Raw genomic sequence first — 18695 nt, 5'->3', positions numbered from 1 at the left:
AGAGGACGCAGAGTGACAGAACGCAGGATAAATCACGTCGCCTTTTGCTGGAGCCGTGTCTCTGGGAGCCGGAGCCCGAGCCGGAGCAGAGAGTGGAACTGATATCATTTCCATCTGCAAGTCCTGGTGACGTATGAAGTGCGTGAGACATTTATGGTTTTGTTGCTACCATCAAGACCTTTGGCAGAGTTCTAAACTTATTTTGGTCTCTCTTTCCCTCTCCTTTTTTTTTGTTAGCTATTTCCAGCTGTTTATTTTTATCTTGCTTTGAGATGTTTAACTGAAAGACACAATTTGAATCTAAATTGTGGTTGTTATCAGATCTGAATAGCATGATAAGGCGGTGATAGTAATTTGGGTTTTCCTGGCTATGCATTTGTGCTGGGTTACAGCAAAGGTAAGTTTGAAGCAGTGGCCTGCTCATTCAATCACTCAGTGAGTGCCTACTGTGGCCAGCAAAGACTCTTTAGACCTCGCACAGTCTAGTGGGAAAGACAGTCGTTTACAGAATCACATAAATAAAGGTGAGGTCACAGTTATGTTAGGTGCTACGAAGGCAAGTGCAAGAGGATGATTTGAGTGCATCTATCGGGGAGAAAAAGAACTGACTTAAGGGGGGAGCAGGAAACGTGCCCGCAGGGAAGTGATGATCAAACCAAGGGCAAACCTCTAGGTCTCCGTGCTCCTCTCAGAGTCGTGGAGTAGAAGTAACACGGACTGTGGAATCAGGTGGACGAGGGTATCCAACCTTTTGTCTACTCACTAACTGTGACCTTGGATGAGTCATCTCATTCTTTTAAAACTTAGGGGTTTTTAATCTGCAAAATGGGGAAAGCAACATCCATCCTCCTGGATTGTTCTGTGTTGTAGAAGTGATACATTCTTTATGTACTTGGTTTAGTTAGATAGTAGGCACTTACTACTGTTTTTTCACCTATGACAAGATCTGAGTTTTGTAAGTCAGGCCTTATGCTTTCCAAAGAGACCTTTTAAAAGAGACTTTTCCTGACCACTTAACCTAAAGCAGCTCCCTACCATGACTAACTTTTAATTGTTCTGCTGTTAATATTTGATATGTAAAAATAACATATGTAACACCTATGCTATGAAGCACAATAATAAATCAAAATTGAGAACCCCATACTGAACTTAAGAACTCAATCTTTTGAAATTTAAGATATAAATAAGCATGAAACCTATGGTAGAATTCTGTTTAAAAGATACGATTTTTTTTTTTTTTTAGAAAAGCCAAAATGATGGTAATTATTTTAAGCTTCAATACAGTTTTTGTTGCTGGGTGACCAAAAAACAAATACACACACATACATACACAAAAAGGAAAAAAATGTGTTTCCTTTGGGAAAATGAGAATATGTCTAAGCTGGTTTGGAGGAAGTTGATTGTTTCCCAACCAGAATGACATTTGGAATAACATTTGAATTGGTTGATCATGGCTTTAGGTCAATAACTCTGCAATAGGGTCAGCTTTCAGATGTATGGAGGGGGAGGAACTCAGGACTAGGGTGCTGGAGGAATGCTGAGGACCGGTCCCAGCTTTGCCTTTGACTTTCGCCACACACCTGAGACTTGTTTATTTCACTTTTCTAAGCTTCAGTTTCCTCACCTCTAAATCAAGTTGGTGAATGACCTCCAAAGTTTAACAGCCGCTCTGTCCGTGTCTCTGTGATCTGGGTTCTTTGCAGACCCAGGTCCCTGGGTGAGCACAGGGTGCAGGCGAGGCCCCGGGCCCCAGCGAGGGGGAGGGGCTGGCTGCAGGTGTGCGACCCTTTATGCCACCATGCCATCTCTGATGGGTTGGTGCAGACAGCGAGCTTCTTTGCATGGGAAAAAGTTTCCTTCCAATTACACAGCAGTTTTGTGGTGGCTGAGAGCTATAATGGGAAAGCTTTGCCGCCAAAGCACTCTCATTCATAAATTCCACTGTGCCACTCTCTAATTTTTTTCTCTTTTGGATAGATCAGTATTTTGTGGTTCCTTCTACCACAGCCATGCAAGCAAATGTGAGTGAATTGTCAAGGCCCCGAAGTCCCTGCATGACAGCGCCAGTCATGAGCAGTGTTGGTGCAGTCAACACAAGTGGGCTGGCCCCTCCGATACCTGCTAGGAAACTGTCTCTAAAATGAAGTGCAGGAAGCAGCTGAAGATGGGAGCTGGTTTGTTTCTAGTTTATGGATTTCTCTGGAAATAGCTATTTTATTCTGGTAAAAGCCCTGGTTCATCACACACAGCTCAATACATATGCTGAATGTCAACCCCTTTGTGCAGGTGTGAATATCTATTGTAAATTATGGAAATTTAGGCTGCATATTTTTAAAAAATGTATTTTCTACATCTGTTTTTGCAACTTGCATTATCCCTGGGTTCCCTTTTAGAAAGTGACTAAAATGCAGAGAGAAAATCAAAGTAAATATTGTTTCAAAAGACAGAAATGTCTAAAATAACCACACAGAATCCATATTCAACACAGACTAGTTTAGTATTTATTTATTTATTTAAACATGAGAAGTATGTTCTTTTAAAGCTGGTGTATTATTCACTTTGGCAGTGATCTAAGATTTATGATTCATGAAAAACCTATTCTTTTGAGGTTGTGTGTCCTGTGTTGGTGTATGTATATATGTATACTGAACACAGCATTAAAAAGTTAACCTTTGCTTTCTGCCCTACAGTTTGCTATGTTTTCATGGCAGTGATAAGGGATATTGCAATTAGATTGAGCATAAGTGTAATTTCAGAAGTGCTATGAGCTTACTAAAGCATCGATGATTGGTCCAGTTCAGTTCAAATAACCATGGGTGTGTGTGAGGATGGGTACCACATTGTGGCGTAATGAGCTTGTAGTTCATAACTCTGGCAAGGGTTTGCTCCGTATTTCCCTTTGAAAAAGATGACAGTTCCTCCGTAAATATGTAGCACAGAATCTGTTTCTAAACAGCTCCAATAAAATCTGTTTATTGGTGTCTCTTGTCTACATACAGCCACCTGTCTAAAAGCATAAATTCCCATGCATGGAGTGGTCTGTTCTCCCCTGTGTAAGTATATGTCACCCCCACCGGCATCAATGAAAGCTGTGTTCTTAGCAGCAGGAGAATAGATTCATATGCTGTGAAAAGGTATGGAATTCTGATTTATGGCCTGTGTTGCTTTTAATGGATATACCTGCAACAGCCATGGAGCTACAAACTATAAGGTGTTAAAATAAAACATTTTACAGTGCAATATATTGCCTGCTTGTTAGTTAAAAGCACTACCAGGGAGCACATTTTAGCTAAATTTGGCAGTATTAAAAATACATGTGGTATATCCTGGCTTTCTTTTCTCCACTGTTGCTCTCCGCCTCTCTTGGAGTATGCTTTCCCTGCTCAGGGACTGGCTGCCCGTGACCTCTTGGCCACCGAGGGTGGACATTCCATGTGGCTTGAGATGAAACTGAAATGAAAGATTAAAGCAATTCTGAAAGATTTCAAGATAGGCTACCGCCAACTCAGCCTCAGAAGGAGAAAAAGGAAAAGAAACTCGTTTCTTGAGTCGCCCGCAATCTGGATCACAGAGAGCCGTTTTGGTGGCGTCCTCAATGGATGTAAAGTAACTAGTGCCTTCAAACCCTTCGTGCTAGGGCTCAGAAGCCTTGGCAGAATCGTTTATTAAATATTGAAGCATTTCCTCTTTCTGCCTCTCCCTCAGCCACAGAGAGCGCCGGAGAGGAGTGTTTTCCAAGACCAGGGAGGTACCAGTGGGAGGCCATAGTTGCTTCGGTTTCAAGCAAGGGTCAGCTTTGTTTAGGGGGATGGATGATCATGCAGCAAGCACCCCGCACCCATCACTGAGGACTCCCATTGTCAAAAACACGAATGCTAATGAAAACACCTGGGTGCACGTCCTCTGCAGTTTTTAACTGGGGTGGATTTTTGAAGAAATCCATGGTACTTTACAGAACGGTTAGTACTGAGTTTGAGCTGAAAACAACTGTAGGCATAAAATTTAGGATTGCTTCAAGAAAAGCTTTTGTTTTGCTTTGTCATCTTTCAGCGCTATTGCAGGAAATATTTTAAACCTAAGCATATACATCAAGAACGAGTGGGCCTCATTATTGGAAATGCTGGGTTGCCCTCATTTGATATTTTATGCCTTACATGTTTTATACTTTATGCGTTTTACTTCCTGCCCAGTTCTTGCTTTTAGGTGGGCATGAATCAAATCCGAAGGGACATTTTTAGTTATTCCAAGAGCGCTTGAGAAGGAGTAATAGTATGAGTTGGTTTTAAGTTTCATGGTGAAACTGCTTTTAATATTTAAATAATTTTTCGTTTGAAATGAGGAACTTCAATAAGAAAGTTGTTTAATAGCTAAGCTACTTTACCAACTGGCTTTCCTATTTTTCTTAAAGTCTGGAATAGTGCTAAAATAAAGTATAATGTAATATTTAAAATAAATATACCTAGGGCCTGTGAAAATTCTCCTTCACGGCATTTGTAGGAAAATGTAATGCATGCAAAAGTACACAGTAGTTTATATAGTAGTTTTATTTTAACTAGTACAATATAACAACCTGACATGCTGTGAAAAATAAATAACTTTTTTGAAAATGCATTTTCCAAGTATGAAAATAATATTGAGAAATGACTGAGGTAATCACTTTTGCATAGATTCCGAAAGGGGACAAGAGGGGAAGAATAATTGATGGTTTAATACATAGAATTTCACAAAGGTGTGAAAGATTTTCTTTGCTGTGGGACCAGAAACAATATGCTTTGCCATTTTGCAAAAAGACCCAGGAAAGACGGCTGACTTGTGAGCGAGTGCTTTTAGGAGTCTCGGCCAACTAACTCATTTATACCACGGGCTCTCTTTGCTTTGGTTTTGGGGTCAGCTGATTGAATAAATGGATTTTTTTAAAAAAAATTTCTTCATAGAAAAAAAAAAAGACTCCTTTGGCTGTGAAATGTTCAATTTTCCAAAGGAAGTAAACATTCCATCTCAGGCTTCTCACACATTCAGATAAACAAACCACTTTGAATCACATAATGTTTATAGGAAGGAAATAGCCTCTTCATTTTATAGATGAGGGTCCAGGGAAGAAGCGACTTATCTAAGGTCATACAGCTAGTCAGCATTTGAGCCAGAATCGCTTTCTACCCAATCCCATCACCCCTCCTGGCAAGAGTCAGTGCTGAGTGTCAGACTTTCATAGGCAATTAGGTGCCCAGGCATGAGATCAAAAGGAACACTGAAAGCGCTGCTGATAGTCTTGCTAATACAATGGGTCAGGCAACCCCAAAGAAGCCAACTATTACTAGGTCATTGGCACCACCAAGGTGTGGCTTCGAGGTAGCATCTTAATTTCCCTCCCTTAGTCTCTGTCAGCTCCACCCAGACCCTCTCAAATAAACGTACACTCTAAGTTAAAACTGTGTGCACTTGCTGTGCAGCTTAGCTTCTGCACAAGTTTGCAAACTTCCCTCACCCCAGACCCCCCACCATAATCATGCTTTAGACTCGAACGGATATTCTAGAGCTACTACTGCATTCGCTTTTAAGTTGTTTTGACTCTGAGTCTTGATACCTCTCTCGGATAGGATTAGCCGGGTCCATCTTGATTGGAACATATTTAAAAAACCATTATTTTTATTGGCTCTGAAAGTGTGAACTGTCTGGGCTCGTACCTACGTGTTCAGTAGAGAAGGTTGGGGCGGGTGTGTTTCCCTCCACTGCTTCCTTTGCTCTTTGCGCTTCTTGTCATGAGGTTTGCAGGTCAGAGGAAGAGAAAGGCGGGTCTACCTTTCTAACCACCAGAGGGGATGGTGGGGCATGGGTCAAGGGAGAAAGGATACTAAGAAAAGGGGTGGGTAGGGCAGGGGAGAGTAATGGGGGGGGGGAATGAGGACAACTGTAATTGAACAATTAGAACATTTTTTAATTAAAAAAAAAAAGATCAGGAGTTCCAAAGTAGCAGAGAACAATGAAGGATGAGGGGCAAAATTAAGGTACTCTTTCCTGCCAGTTTCCCCCAGAACTGTGATAAGTCCTTCAAAAATAGCCTTGGCATATTCTGTCACTCAGGTGCTGCCCATGAGCCTAGGGGAGGGCGTTTGTGCAGAAACAGTTCTTACAAATGGACTTGGACCCCAGTCCTCTTCTGCTAGAGGATTTAAGGGTATCTGATGGGACAGATGGGAAGGTGACAGTGGTCCTCATTGCGAAGGAAGCTGGGAGATTCAAACAATGAGGTTATCTTCCTTCCTATCAGAAGCAGGGGATCCGGAAGTACTGGTCAATCACTGATAAGATGGTGGAGCAGTTGAAGCACATCTCTGGAATCTTCCTCTTCTTACCCCCTTTCTTCGGTCTCGTCCCTCATTCTGCACACATGAGGCCAGTGCTCCCCAGGGCCCAGCTCTCTCCTGGCAGGGCAAGGTGATACGAATAGAATAAAATAGTTTCATGGTCTCCACCACTGCGTGGGTAGTGGGAGAATGGGGGGGAGGAGGAGAACTTCCATTTTTGATCCCTGGGGAGGTCAACCCAAGGACCGAATCATTACAGGTGAAATTCAAGGTTCCCCAAACCCAAGACAGATATTTTGAGGGGGAGGGTGGTTATCACCACAATTTTCTATGCATGAAACTGGTAAGGGCAATAACTTGGAAGGTGAATTTCTATCCTCCGTATCCTTCAGTTCTCCAACTTATAAAATGAGACTGAAAAATTACTTCTTTCCTACTCATAAAATTATTTTAGGGTCTGGTTAAATAACCTGATAGCCAACATTACTTGTTGCATACAAGACTATGTGGTCATCCTTATGGATAGATGAGGGAGATGGAAGCTTAGGGAAGTGCAGAGGCTTGTACAAAATCTTCAGCTCGTTAAGTAGAAAAACTGGGTTTGAATCCAGGTAGTTTAACTGCAGCATCTATGTACTCAATCATGGTTCTCTATGGCTTCCTTCAAATACAGTTTAAGATCCTTCACTCCTGTGATGTATGGCATCAAATTTCTGCTGATAATTTAACCTTTGATACTGTTTAATGCCCAGAGCTGCCAACTGGATTTTCTGACTTGGAACGCTCCGTCTCTTCCTGGCTTTTTCTTTTCATTTTGGTGATTTTTATTGATGTTCCATACAGCAGGAGTGCAGCTGAAACATTTTTGGTGATTTGGGCATTTTCTCTTTCCCATAAGCTTTCTGTTGATGGTTGAGCCTTTCTTTGTGTGTATGTGCTCTCTCGATGACACGGTGTTCTGAATTCAGCTGGCTTGGCTGCTGTCTCTCTCTCTCTCTGTTTCTCTGTCTTTGATGGCTTCAATGAGCCAATAATATAATTAGACGTCAAATAGAGAAATACCTAAGGCTTCTGGTTTTTCATTTTCCAGTAATAAATATCCTCAATCCTTGATGCTCTGTTGCATATGTTTTCCAAGGAGCTCCACGTCGAGCTGGGGCTTAGTGAGTGGTTTTTGTTTTTACGAGGGGAAGAAGTGGGGCCAGCGTACCGATCGCAGTGGACCAGGTAAGCAGGAACCACACTGCGGGAGGATTATGTGCTTTCCTCTTGGTTTTTATTACCTGGAGCTCCATCACGAGTCTCAGGGTGGACTGAAATCCTATATTGAGGCCAAAAGTGAAAGGAAAACCGGGACAAAGGAATCTGCAGGGCAGGAGGCGGGGCTTGCTTCGCCCCAGCGATGGAAAACAACCACCATGAAGTGGCTTGTAGCTTGCTGCCTAATCTGTGTAAAGCACTGGTACAGGCAAGATGGAGTTAATTCAATAAAATAAATATAAAATACTCTCTGCTCTGTCAGGCCACGCTGGAAGCAGGTCAGAGGTCGCCGAGCCGCTTCACTGGAGCACTAATCGATTTGCTGTCAAGGTGGCCTGCTGGGGCTTCACGCCGGAGAGGAATTGAGAGGCGCTCCGGCCCAATTTCCATAATTGCTCACTGCCTTTAGTGTACAACCTTTTATGAAACACAAAAAATATATCATGGAATTGTATTGATTAGCCATTGGGCTGAATAATTCACTTAGTATTTATTACCTGACCCCAAGAGGTTAAATAAATCCACTATCTAACTTGGGTTTGTGAGAAATATTACTTATTCATTGAAATGCGGGCTGATTATTGCACAATAGGCCTGTATCTTTGTTTCTTGATTTTTGCGATCAAGGTTAACCCTTGTTGCGTTTTGGGGCCAACAAGTCGGAATTAAAAAACCACCGTTGGAGCGCTCCCCCAAAGTAGCCTAATCAAATCACTGCTGAAAGTCACTCTGCAGTCATTTTTGAAATCTTGAATTTGAATAATTTGAGTCTAGTTTCGAAAGGGCCCCAACTTTAGGGGTAATGAATGATGAAATACGGACATAAACCTGGCTTTTGTTGCAAATACTACATTTTATAATAACAGAATTATTAATGGTGACGTCTAAGCCCAATTTTATGACACCATTTTTGGAAGCTTATGCTGTTACACTAAACGCTCATAAATTAAGTGTCCCAGAAAACAAAGGGGTGGGTAGCAGGAAGACTCCTTCTGTCTTAAAGATGATTGAAGCATGGACAGCTGACTGACATTCATTCCAAAAACCGTGATTTCAAGTAACTTGAAAAGGTGATGGAATTTAATCCATAGGGCATTTTATGAATATCTGAACTTGGGGGTAACCATTCCTTATTTACAGGCATTTGCATATTCCTTTGACTCCGGCTAAACCGTGAATCCATCTCGAAGTGCTGTGCACCGCAGTCACTACCGCGTGACATCAAAACTATGTGTGTTGTCAGTTGCCGTGAGCACCCTCTGTGAAGAGTCAACCTTCCTCGTCCCCGCCCTCCCTCCCCAAAAGACGTTTTTAACTTTTGTGTAAAGTCTTTTTTCAGTTTCCTGTCTGCATCCTCCAGCATCTCAAAGCATTGTTTTTGAAGTTTAATGGAATTTGTCGTAGGTCAAGAAAAGGAAGCCATGTGAAACTTTTTTTTTCCTCTCTCCCTTCAATAAAAGGGAAAGGGGAAAAAAAATCATTGGAGTTCATTGCTAACTTTATGTTTGTTGATCCTTTAATATTTCTGTATCCAGGATCTACCCTTACGATTAATGGTAGGAAAAGCCAGGGCTCTGGTGTTAAACTCAGCATCAGCCTTTCCTGTGCTGTGCAGTGGGAGGAAGAGACGGCTGCAGAGCAGGGTAACTGTGTGCAGAACTTCCTAAAGCAAGTTCAGGTGCGCCCCACTTCCCGTCTTCCATGTGGCTGCTCATGTGAAGTTGAGCGTTGCATTTCATTTTTGTGTTCCATGCTAAAATGATTTTCTGATGAGCACTTTGGGAATTTTCAAGTCCGGGTTTTGGGTGTTGGGTCTCTATATTTAGTTTGGGGGTGGGGCGGATGTGGGAGGGTGGAGAACCTTGGGGAGGGGAAGAGAGAAGGAACAGGCCATTAAAATTTTTTTCTTAAGTGAAATTTTAAGTCTCTCTTCCCCCTCTTTCCCCCTTCTGTCTGCGTGGGGCTCAGTTAAATGTAGAACATAGCTAATGAAATGACTCAAGAGCTCTTGATAGCCTCTTGAGATAATTTGGTTGTAAGCAGTGAACAAAATGCATTCTCTGGACCTACTCATTTCAAGTGCTAATTGTGAATGCTAAATTTTTAAGGAAGCTAATGTCATAATACTGTTCATGGCAGTTCCAAAATAAATATTAGTGAAATGTTTTAAAAGGCTGAGTAGTGTAAGACAGATAGTTGTTTTATCCCCGTAGAATTCTACAACTTAACAGAGGCTCTGCCATTAGGAACCGGCATTGTATACGTTAAAAAATAATAACATATAGATAAGAGATTTGTTCAAGAGACTAGAAGTACAGTCCAAGGAAAGTAAATAAGAGCTGATCTAGGAACCAGTGGTGCGTCATGATGTCTAAATACAACTGTTTTGGGTAGATGACGGGAATTTGTTCCTATGAAATTCACATAATGGAAAGAGGCTGAATTTTGGCACACGATGGTCCTGGGTTTCAATACTGGCTACCACGTGTACCTAGGCAAGTTAACTAACTTCCTTTGTTTCTTTAATTTTTACAGCAGGGGTAATAGTACCTACCTTCACAGGATTGTGGATTAAGGATCATATGACTATAGGATATGATTCTGGCACATAATGTATAAATAAGTGGTAGCTGTGCTATAATTATTCTTCAGAAAATTAAGTGAGGATATTTGTTACAACCCGTTGGTGTTTATTGGACATTTTGCAACTGATCTTGATGGAGATTCTAAACCAAACACAATCTCCATATTCTAGAGCCTCCTGGATTATATTTGCTAGGTAACCTAAAAGGAAAACACAGTTTGACATTCGAAAAAACCAAATGCTTTAATATAATTTTTATTGTATTTTTTCCATTACCATTTAGTCCCTTTATACCTCCCTTCCCCCAGCGATCCAAAAAAATTTTTTTAACCATGAAAATTTCTTCAAAGGGGGGAGGAGTAGGGAAGATTTTCAACTGCACCCACAAATATGGAGGTTTTGTTTTTTATTTTAACTAAAAGTGGCCAAGATTTCCCAACTGTTCTATTTTTACAAATTTTAAAAGTTTCATGGCTGGGTCAGATTTAGGGCCTGTGTGGGAACCGGCAGTCGCTGCCAGCAGTGCAGCCAGATCCCTGCTGTGTTGTGGTTTCCACGTATTTCTACATTCCATGCATTGCTGAACTGTGTAGAGCAGGGAGCTCTAAATCACCGGCGCTTTATGTGGGTTTGCAACCTTCTGATTGGGGCCTCGGAGTTAATGCATTATTTTAAAACTGGAAGCAGTACGCTGGTAAGTCCGAGGCAGATTTCTCCTCCTCCCTGCTCCACCCTTTGCTTCCCCCCGTGGAGGTCGAAGGTAAACTTTATATAGCACAGGAAACATTTGGGACCGCCAATAAACAAATGTTAGAAACGATGAGGCTTTAATCGCTGGATGTGCACACGCATGCTCGGGCACTAAAGAAAGCCTGGTTGAGATGGGGAGGCAAGGAGGGCGTTACTGATTCCCTGAAATGTACAGATTTCTTAAGTGCAGATTATATGTCTTTGTGGATTCCAGGCATTTTGTTGGAGAGTTTACGTATAGTCCCTTCCCACTTGATGGTCCTGAGCTATCCCTTCCCACAGCTCCTAGCCTGAGATCTCTCAGTGGCCCTCCAGCTGGTCTCCTGGGCCCTGCAACTGCGTGCCCCACAGCACTGCGTCGGGTCCGCTGTGCACACTCCAGCCACGTTAGTCTTCACCAGGTCCGGCTCTGATCATGTCACCTCTGCTCAGAAAAGTTCACCGGAGCCCTCTGCCTCCTGAGCAAAGCCTAGACTGTTTGACCTGTGGGCTCAGACCACTATGTCAGCCCCATATTCCTCAGATATCCTCCGGGTGCCTCGTTTCTGCAGCCCAGACTCCTTCCTTTCGCCCCACACTTTCACTGCTTGCTCGGTCTCCCAGTTCTGACGCCCCTTATTCCTCCCGCTGTCTTTCCCCCGGCCTTCCTCTGGCTCCTCCAGAAAAGGCCTCTCTTGCCCCTCTCTACTGCTTCATTCATGATCAAATTCTAATTGAAACATCGGTTTCATCAGCCAGTAGTTGTGGAGTTTCTCTTCTCTGCAGGCTCCTTTGCTTGATGCTGAGATGCAGAGATGAATAATAATACGTGGGCCCCTGGCCACCCAGGTTACTGTTAGACATTCTTTTCTTTAATAAGTTATAAAAGTAGTTTAACTAGATTACAGAAAAACCGGGACAGAAGTAAAAAGGAAAGAAACACCTCACAGTCCGACCATACTCACCGTGTTGCATTTTTTCATCCATGTGCATCTTTACAAAGTTAGGATGGTGTCACCACAATTTTGTATTTTTCGTTTTAAATTCCAATTATATATAATTATGTAGAAAATGATTCTGATTATTATATTGTACATATAATTTTCCATGTCTTTACATATCCCATATTTAATGAATAATCAATTATTTTCCTACTATTAAAAATTGTTTTTAAAAATTTTCAATATTGTAAGTAATATGATGAACATGTTCATTTTTACAATTTGGGTTATTTCTTTAAGAGAGTAGTTTTTTTTTTTTAAATTAAGTATCCGCACCCCCTTTTCTGATAACCTCTGTTACATATTCAAGGATACATAAAACAGAACTGTGCAGGCATCACAGGGGACAATCCCCAAACCCAAACCCCTCTTTCACTTTCATCATCTCCAGAGGCCTCGAGGCACCTCTGCAGAACCCTGGCTGGGGCTTTGCAGAAAGTACTTTGAAAGCCTTGTGATACATCTCAGAAGAGGAATTACTTCTTCAGACATTATAAACATTTTCATGGCTCTCAGTGCATAACATCAAATGGTTTTCCAGCAGCTTGCGCTCCCAGCTTTATTTGTGAGAGTGCCAGTTTCTCTAGATCTTCGCCAATATTGCATGTTGTCATGATACAGACTTTTCCCTCCTCTAATAGGTGGAAATTGGGCTTCAGAGTACACTTCTCTTCCACGTGTGCATTTACTGTTTGCACGCCCTTTTCGTAACTTCTCTCCTTTCCTCTCATTGAGGATTTCCTCAATGGAATCTTAGTACTTTCATTACCAGTTTGTTTAACTCTTTAAATAATAAAGGTAAGAGCTACCCAAAAGAATGTCTTGTGCAGATCTTAGGCTTGCAAAACGCTTGTGATTGATTCTTCCATGTTGTTTGCAAAATGAATACCTTAAGATTTCATTGTTAAAAAATTCTGGCTAACTCTCTTGGGGTAAACAAGCCTTTGTATTCTCCATAGCCATTGGCATAGAATCTTTTTTATGTATCAGAGGCTCCGAAAATGCCAGCAGGACCAAGTTACTAACACAGCTCCTTAGTGTTTTCCATCCTCCTCCTCACCGTGTGCACCAGTCTCTAACCCTGCCACGGTGGTCTCCATTGCCCAGGGCTGCTTTCCACCACCCTGTGGCCTCACTGGCCTTCTTCTGACATGCCACATCTGTCCATGCCTTGGGAACTTGGTGTTTCTTCTTTCTGGAACTTTTCCTGCAAAACATTCATGACGGCCTCTTTCTTGCTTCTCAGCTCAAATGTCACCTTCTCAAGAGAAGCCTTTCTTGTTCGCTTTTTCTCCCACCTTCCCTCCCATCTTTCCATGGAACCATCCATTCATTTACCCATTCACTCTTCCATTTGCCCTTTAACAAATGTTTATGGAGTCCACACTACTGGGCCTGGTGCAGCGGGTACGGCTGTGAGCAACACAGATGAAGTCCCTGCTGTCACTGGAATCACGTTTGTGTTTCCTTGTTAATTGTATGATTCTCTCTCTGCCACCCAGGGAATGATAATTCCATGTGAACAGATACTTTCTTCATCATCATCATTGCATTCCAGCCCTATTTATGCTGGAAAAAACAGTTGATGAGTGAATAAGTGTTTCACCTCCCACCCCAGTGTGATACCATTTCAGTTGCATAGAATGTCAAATGATGGCATTTTTTCAGAAGCTTGGACTTTCTTAGCCCAGCAGCCCATCATTGTTTTGTATTTTTGTATGTTCGTAGATTTACTTTTCAGTTATAGTTAGCATACAATATTATATTAGTTTCAGGTGTACCACACAGCAATTAGAAGTTTATGTACCTTACAAGTCCATCACCCTGGTAAGTCCAGTACCCACCTGGCACCATCCATAGTTATTACAGTATTATTGACTGTATTCCCTATGCTGTACTTTGCATCCCCATGACTATTTTTATCACTGGCTATCTTAATTGGTTTCCCTACCCTGTCACCAAATTCTTGGATAGAATGAAATTAAGGGTGGTCCTCACATTCCCCCGACTTGCACCCCAGGTCTTCCTGTTCCCATCCTGTTACCCAGTAGGCCTGGCCCAGAGGATGCGTGCTTTCTTTAGTGCAGGAGCCTACCTCCCATTAGTGTTAATGAGGATGGTCCTGTCTCATCCAGAGCCTGCTGGGATTTCTCAAGCACTGGCCACACACTTAAAATAGACACACTCCATGAAGTAGGAAGCAGTTGTACAAAGCCCCAGCTTCAATAATAGAAACCCTTATTTGCCAAGACCATGTCAGTTTTTCCCTTGCAAGCTTTATTTGGATAAGGAATGGGCCGATTTGTTCTTCCAAAAGAGAGTAAGTGAAAGTTCCATAGGCGTTGGGGGACCCTGGGCACGACAGCCTTGAAGTGCTTTGTACAACTCAGGGGCTTCCAAGGTCTGCGTATGATTCAGGGATGGTCTGCCCTGTTGTGTGAGGGCTGGACAGTGAGGACCACGGGTGTGGGGGGAGCCAGACTCAAAACATCCTGGTTTCAATTCAGTGTTTATCAAATGCCAGCTCTGTGCTTGGCCCAGCACCGAGGAGTCGGGAAATGACTTATGATTAACATGCGAACTGTACCCTCTGAGAGCTAAATTTTGGGACAGTGCTATGTGAGGGTCACCTGTGTATGAATCACTTTGGTCAAAAGAAGGTCCCAAGCCTCTGTCAGAATCAGAGTTTCTGGGAAGAGATGACTGAGAATTTGCATTTTTGAAAAAATCTCTGTAGATTCTTTTGCATTTTTTAAGGTCTGCAGAACACAGGTCTGATAGTGAGGCGGGGGGAGGGGAGAATGACAGTAAATACTTAGTGAGCGCTGAGTGTTAAGGAGAAGGTGTGTCAGAGCGGCCTCACCTGATACGGGAATGAGCAGTGGGCCGGAGAGGCTCCCTGAAGCAGCCTGATTTCAGCGGTGACTTGGAAAAGTAGGGTTAATGGGGAGGCAATGGGGTCTGGGCTGGCCTACGATAGACCATAGATTCATAGGAGGAGGAATTTAGTACCTCTCTGAGAAGAATTCAGGTCATCAGAGTGAATGAGCATACTGTCCATGTGTTTAACCAATAAAAAAGAATGGGAGTTGTGTGCAAGTAAGGCTTTCTGACTGGTGGCACAAGCAGGCTACGTAGACAGCGGCACTGGCCCTGCTGAAATGCTGGACATTCCCTCTTCCTGTTTTCTGATAGAGGGACAAGTGGATCCTGGACGTCAGGGGGATGTGCACTCGAGCTCCAGATAGGTGCCTGAGGATGGAAAGGCCAGCTGGGTGGGGTTAATGGAAAGTAGGCAGGGCCCAAACCAAATGAAATAGACCCTACCTCTTCTTCCTCTTTACCTTTTGTTTTGTTGGATTCCCCCCTACATGGGACTTGGTATGTGCTGAAGACCGATGCCAACTTGACCCTTTTAGCTTAGCAACACAGGGAGTGTGCGGGGCAGAAACAGAAAAGTGTGGTGATTAGAAAATAAAGGGGCACTGACCCTAGTCTTGTCCCTTATGCTATGTTCTTCCCAGGCAGACGTCCCAAAAAATATTTGCTGATCTGATGTCACTGAGTTCGACATCTAGGGTTGCATTAAGCTTAGGGGAAGGAAAGTTTGAGAACATGGAGGACTTCTAAGTCTTATAGTTCTGACTTGTAAGGACCAGAGAACTATGAGTCCAGCTTCCAGACCTTTCCTGTGCTAGGGGTAAAAAGATCTGGGGCATCTGTGGGATGGCGAGAGCAATGGTGGCCAGCCTAGGCGCGCACATTCATGAAGCATTTGAGCCACGGACTCGGTTGGCTTTTGGCTCTGGTTTTCCCATCTTTGCTGGTGGGAAATGTTATTTTTGCACTCACAGTTGTTAACTTCTGTGTTTGCTTGGTTTGTTAGCACTCACCAGCTACCCTCTCTGTCCTCTTTCTTCCCTGTAGTCTCAAATGTTCTCTTTCTCTATTTTTTTCAATGAAATTTTATTTTTTGAATATTTTTTGTTATTCTATTACCGTTGTCCCAATTTCCCCCCTTTGCCCTCCTCTGCCCAGCCCACCTCCCACTCCCACAGTTCAGATGTTCTTACATTAACACGGCCATTTAGAAGTGTGAGGTTTCGGATTTGGGGATATTTGTATTCAGCCTGGAATTTTCTTCCCTAAGTTTCAATGAGAAGAAAACCAGTCTTCATTAACACAGGAGCCTGCTCATCAAAATACGTACTAAATCTGGCTGTAGAATTTGACTTCGTGACCTTTTAGGGTAGCGCATGTCAAAGACTGAGCCCAGGGCAGTGTGAAATAATAAACAACCGGGCTGTAAGATCCAGCTTGACGGGCATCATCTGAAATCACCTCCCTGCATTTATTAGAGTTAATCAATCCAGGCTGAAAAACAGGGCCAGGAAATCTCACCCACCATGCACTATTTCATCCACACTGGTGCCAGATAACAGAAGTTTGTGAGTTTTCACTGGTGGGTTTTGTTGAAACAATCAAAGGTGTCCCCAAATGGACACTACTTGGATGTGACTTGAAAAGTGACAAAATGCCCCAGAAGAAAATTACCAAGTTGTTTTACTTGAATTGCTCAGGGCGTTTTTCCAAAGGCAAAGCTTGTTCCTCCTCTTCCAAGGTGTATGTTGTCTGTGACTAAAGGTAGCAGGAATCACATCTCATTTCAAACATCTAGACAGATCTGTAGTGATAGATTAAGGGGACAACCCATTGAAAGAGGACTACCTATAGAAAAATCTCTCAGGGTTCGGGCCAGGGCAGCTGCCTGCGACCTCAGAGATTGGAAATAAAAAGGCTGCTATTAGTTCCACATCAGTTCTCAGGGCGAACGTTGCAGAGTGATGGAGGGTGTTAAGCTGTCAAATACTAGCAAGGGTTAATAAGGTTAAGGAAGAAATAAAAGCTGATCAACAATAAAGCAGTGGAGATAAATCAGCTCCAATAAATAAAAGCATGTCACATCATGTATACACTGTGCAGGAAAACCAAAAATCATAACACATTTTTGGGCAATAGTTGTAGAATTCTGCACTGGGACATCCCATGTTATTTCCCTGGGCATCTGGCATGCTCAGTTGGAGACCTCAACAGCTTCTCTTTCTCTCTGGAAATCACTTAATCGCTCTCCTTGTGGGAGAACTCTCTAACATCAATCAGAGTGTAAAATATAAGAAGAGCAGAGTCAGTGTGTAGCTTAGCATCTGATGTCAAGGGAAGGTTGTTATAAACCACTGTACCAAGGAGGTGATTCACTTTCAGTCCCCTTTGACCTCTGCCCTGGAAGAGAGATCAGATAGATGCCTTCTGTGTGGGCTGAGTTTGCCCAACAGACCAGGGAAACGCATGGCTCATTGGTGGCCAAAGGATTTTACAGATTCTTCTATACATGACCTGTAAGTCATGCAAGGACTCGAGGACCATCCAGCTGAAATTCCTTCACAACCTCAGACACTTGCCATTGGCCACCGCAAGGCTTCGAGAACAGGCAGGATGGCTCTTTCTGCTGATGTTGGTCTGTAAGCCCCAGGTTCTGGCTTGGTTTTAAGTGGCTGGTAACTGGCCATTCTAGCGGATTCATGAGCCTCACTTTTATTGTTTTGTGGCTACTTCCAGACCCAGGGGCGATGGAGAGTACTTCTGCTTAGCAGTCAGTCTCATTTAGACATGATTCTCTAAAGCACGAGTACAAGGAGTCATAGGATGTATTTATTTTTTTTAAAGAAGTACACCCCCACTTACACTTCTAAGTGAATAATTGCTCTGTTGGGGAGCCATCGGCTTATTCCCTTTCTTTAAACCTAGTCTGCCCCTCAGCTTGCACGTATTATGACTCTGAATATCCCTGGTAGCAGCGGGTCCTCATCTTTGAGGGCTGCGTTTGGAAAGAGCCAAGCCTCAGGGTCAAGCAGGTGGTCAACTTGGATGATTTGTGTCTGTTGCATTAGATTGTAAAAAACAAATGCTGATTTCTGTTTCTTTGGGTTTCGTTTGCAGGAGGGCTATAAAGAAATTTCCAAAAGACAAATTTGAAAAAGATATCAAGCAGAGGCTGTAACATTGGAGAAGGTGTATAGTTACTCTAAGGCTTAACTTCCGGTGGGTGTTAGTTAAGCTGTAAGTTATCATTTTATGGTCTCTGGTTTGTCAGCTGTAGAACCAGCAGAGTTTGTAAAGGTGAGGTTCCTCTTTCTCAGGAAGCATCTTCCAGCAAGCAATTAGGAATCTATGACAAGTGACCTTAGTGGCTTCTCTGCCTAGATCAGGTGAGCTTTCAGGACTTAAGGAACTGGTTTGTAGGGTATGTAAGGGTCTAGCACCTCAGCTTTGGGGGTGGCCCAGGTCACGGGGATTTTTGTCTGAATACTCTTGGCTTTCCCATTTCAGGAAATAAAATTCTTACCTTCAACCACTCTTTTCACTGACAATTAGTCTTTCCTTGGTTGAGTAATCCTAGCAGCAATCTAAAGGAGTTTTGATTCCAAAGAAACGAACTCGTGAAGCTGTGAGTTCTTAAGAAAACACGCACGTCTCTCAGATGCCTGCCCCTCCCCTCCCCCATTTCCCACTGTTTCCCCCAACCTGACATTTAACCTAGGAGGCTTTTACTTAGGTGGTGAGGCCTGATTATTTTTACATGGATTGATTTCCTATCCGTGGGCTCTCTCTGTCACAATTCTCGCTCATATTTTTGAGCGAGCAATATATTTTTGACTGTTCTTTTAGGATGCTTTTGGCTTTCCCTATAAATTTGAGCAGAGTTTGATGTCTGGAAACTAGCTGCTAGAATTTTGTTTTTGTGAGTCAGAGGCAGGT

At 42.8% G+C, this 18695-nt stretch overlaps 1 protein-coding gene and 1 long non-coding RNA gene across 9 annotated transcripts in view; one reads left to right on the top strand and one right to left on the bottom strand.

Moving 5' to 3' along the window:
- EBF1 (EBF transcription factor 1) overlaps positions 1-18695 on the top strand; it is a 378944-nt gene that overhangs the window by 53588 nt on the left and 306661 nt on the right. The gene's annotated exons all lie outside the window — the stretch shown is intronic.
- On the bottom strand, positions 5965-15858 carry LOC118497987. The gene is made up of 2 exons (XR_004900515.1): positions 11286-15858; positions 5965-11219 (listed from the first exon to the last, which is right to left on the bottom strand). It is a non-coding gene; the product is annotated as an uncharacterized LOC118497987 (long non-coding RNA).

This window comes from Phyllostomus discolor, chromosome 13 (assembly GCF_004126475.2).
Source record: "Phyllostomus discolor isolate MPI-MPIP mPhyDis1 chromosome 13, mPhyDis1.pri.v3, whole genome shotgun sequence".
Lineage (NCBI taxonomy): Eukaryota > Metazoa > Chordata > Mammalia > Chiroptera > Phyllostomidae > Phyllostomus > Phyllostomus discolor.
The sequence above is the reverse complement of the archived record's forward strand: the minus strand, read 5'-3'. Positions and strand labels throughout refer to the sequence as shown.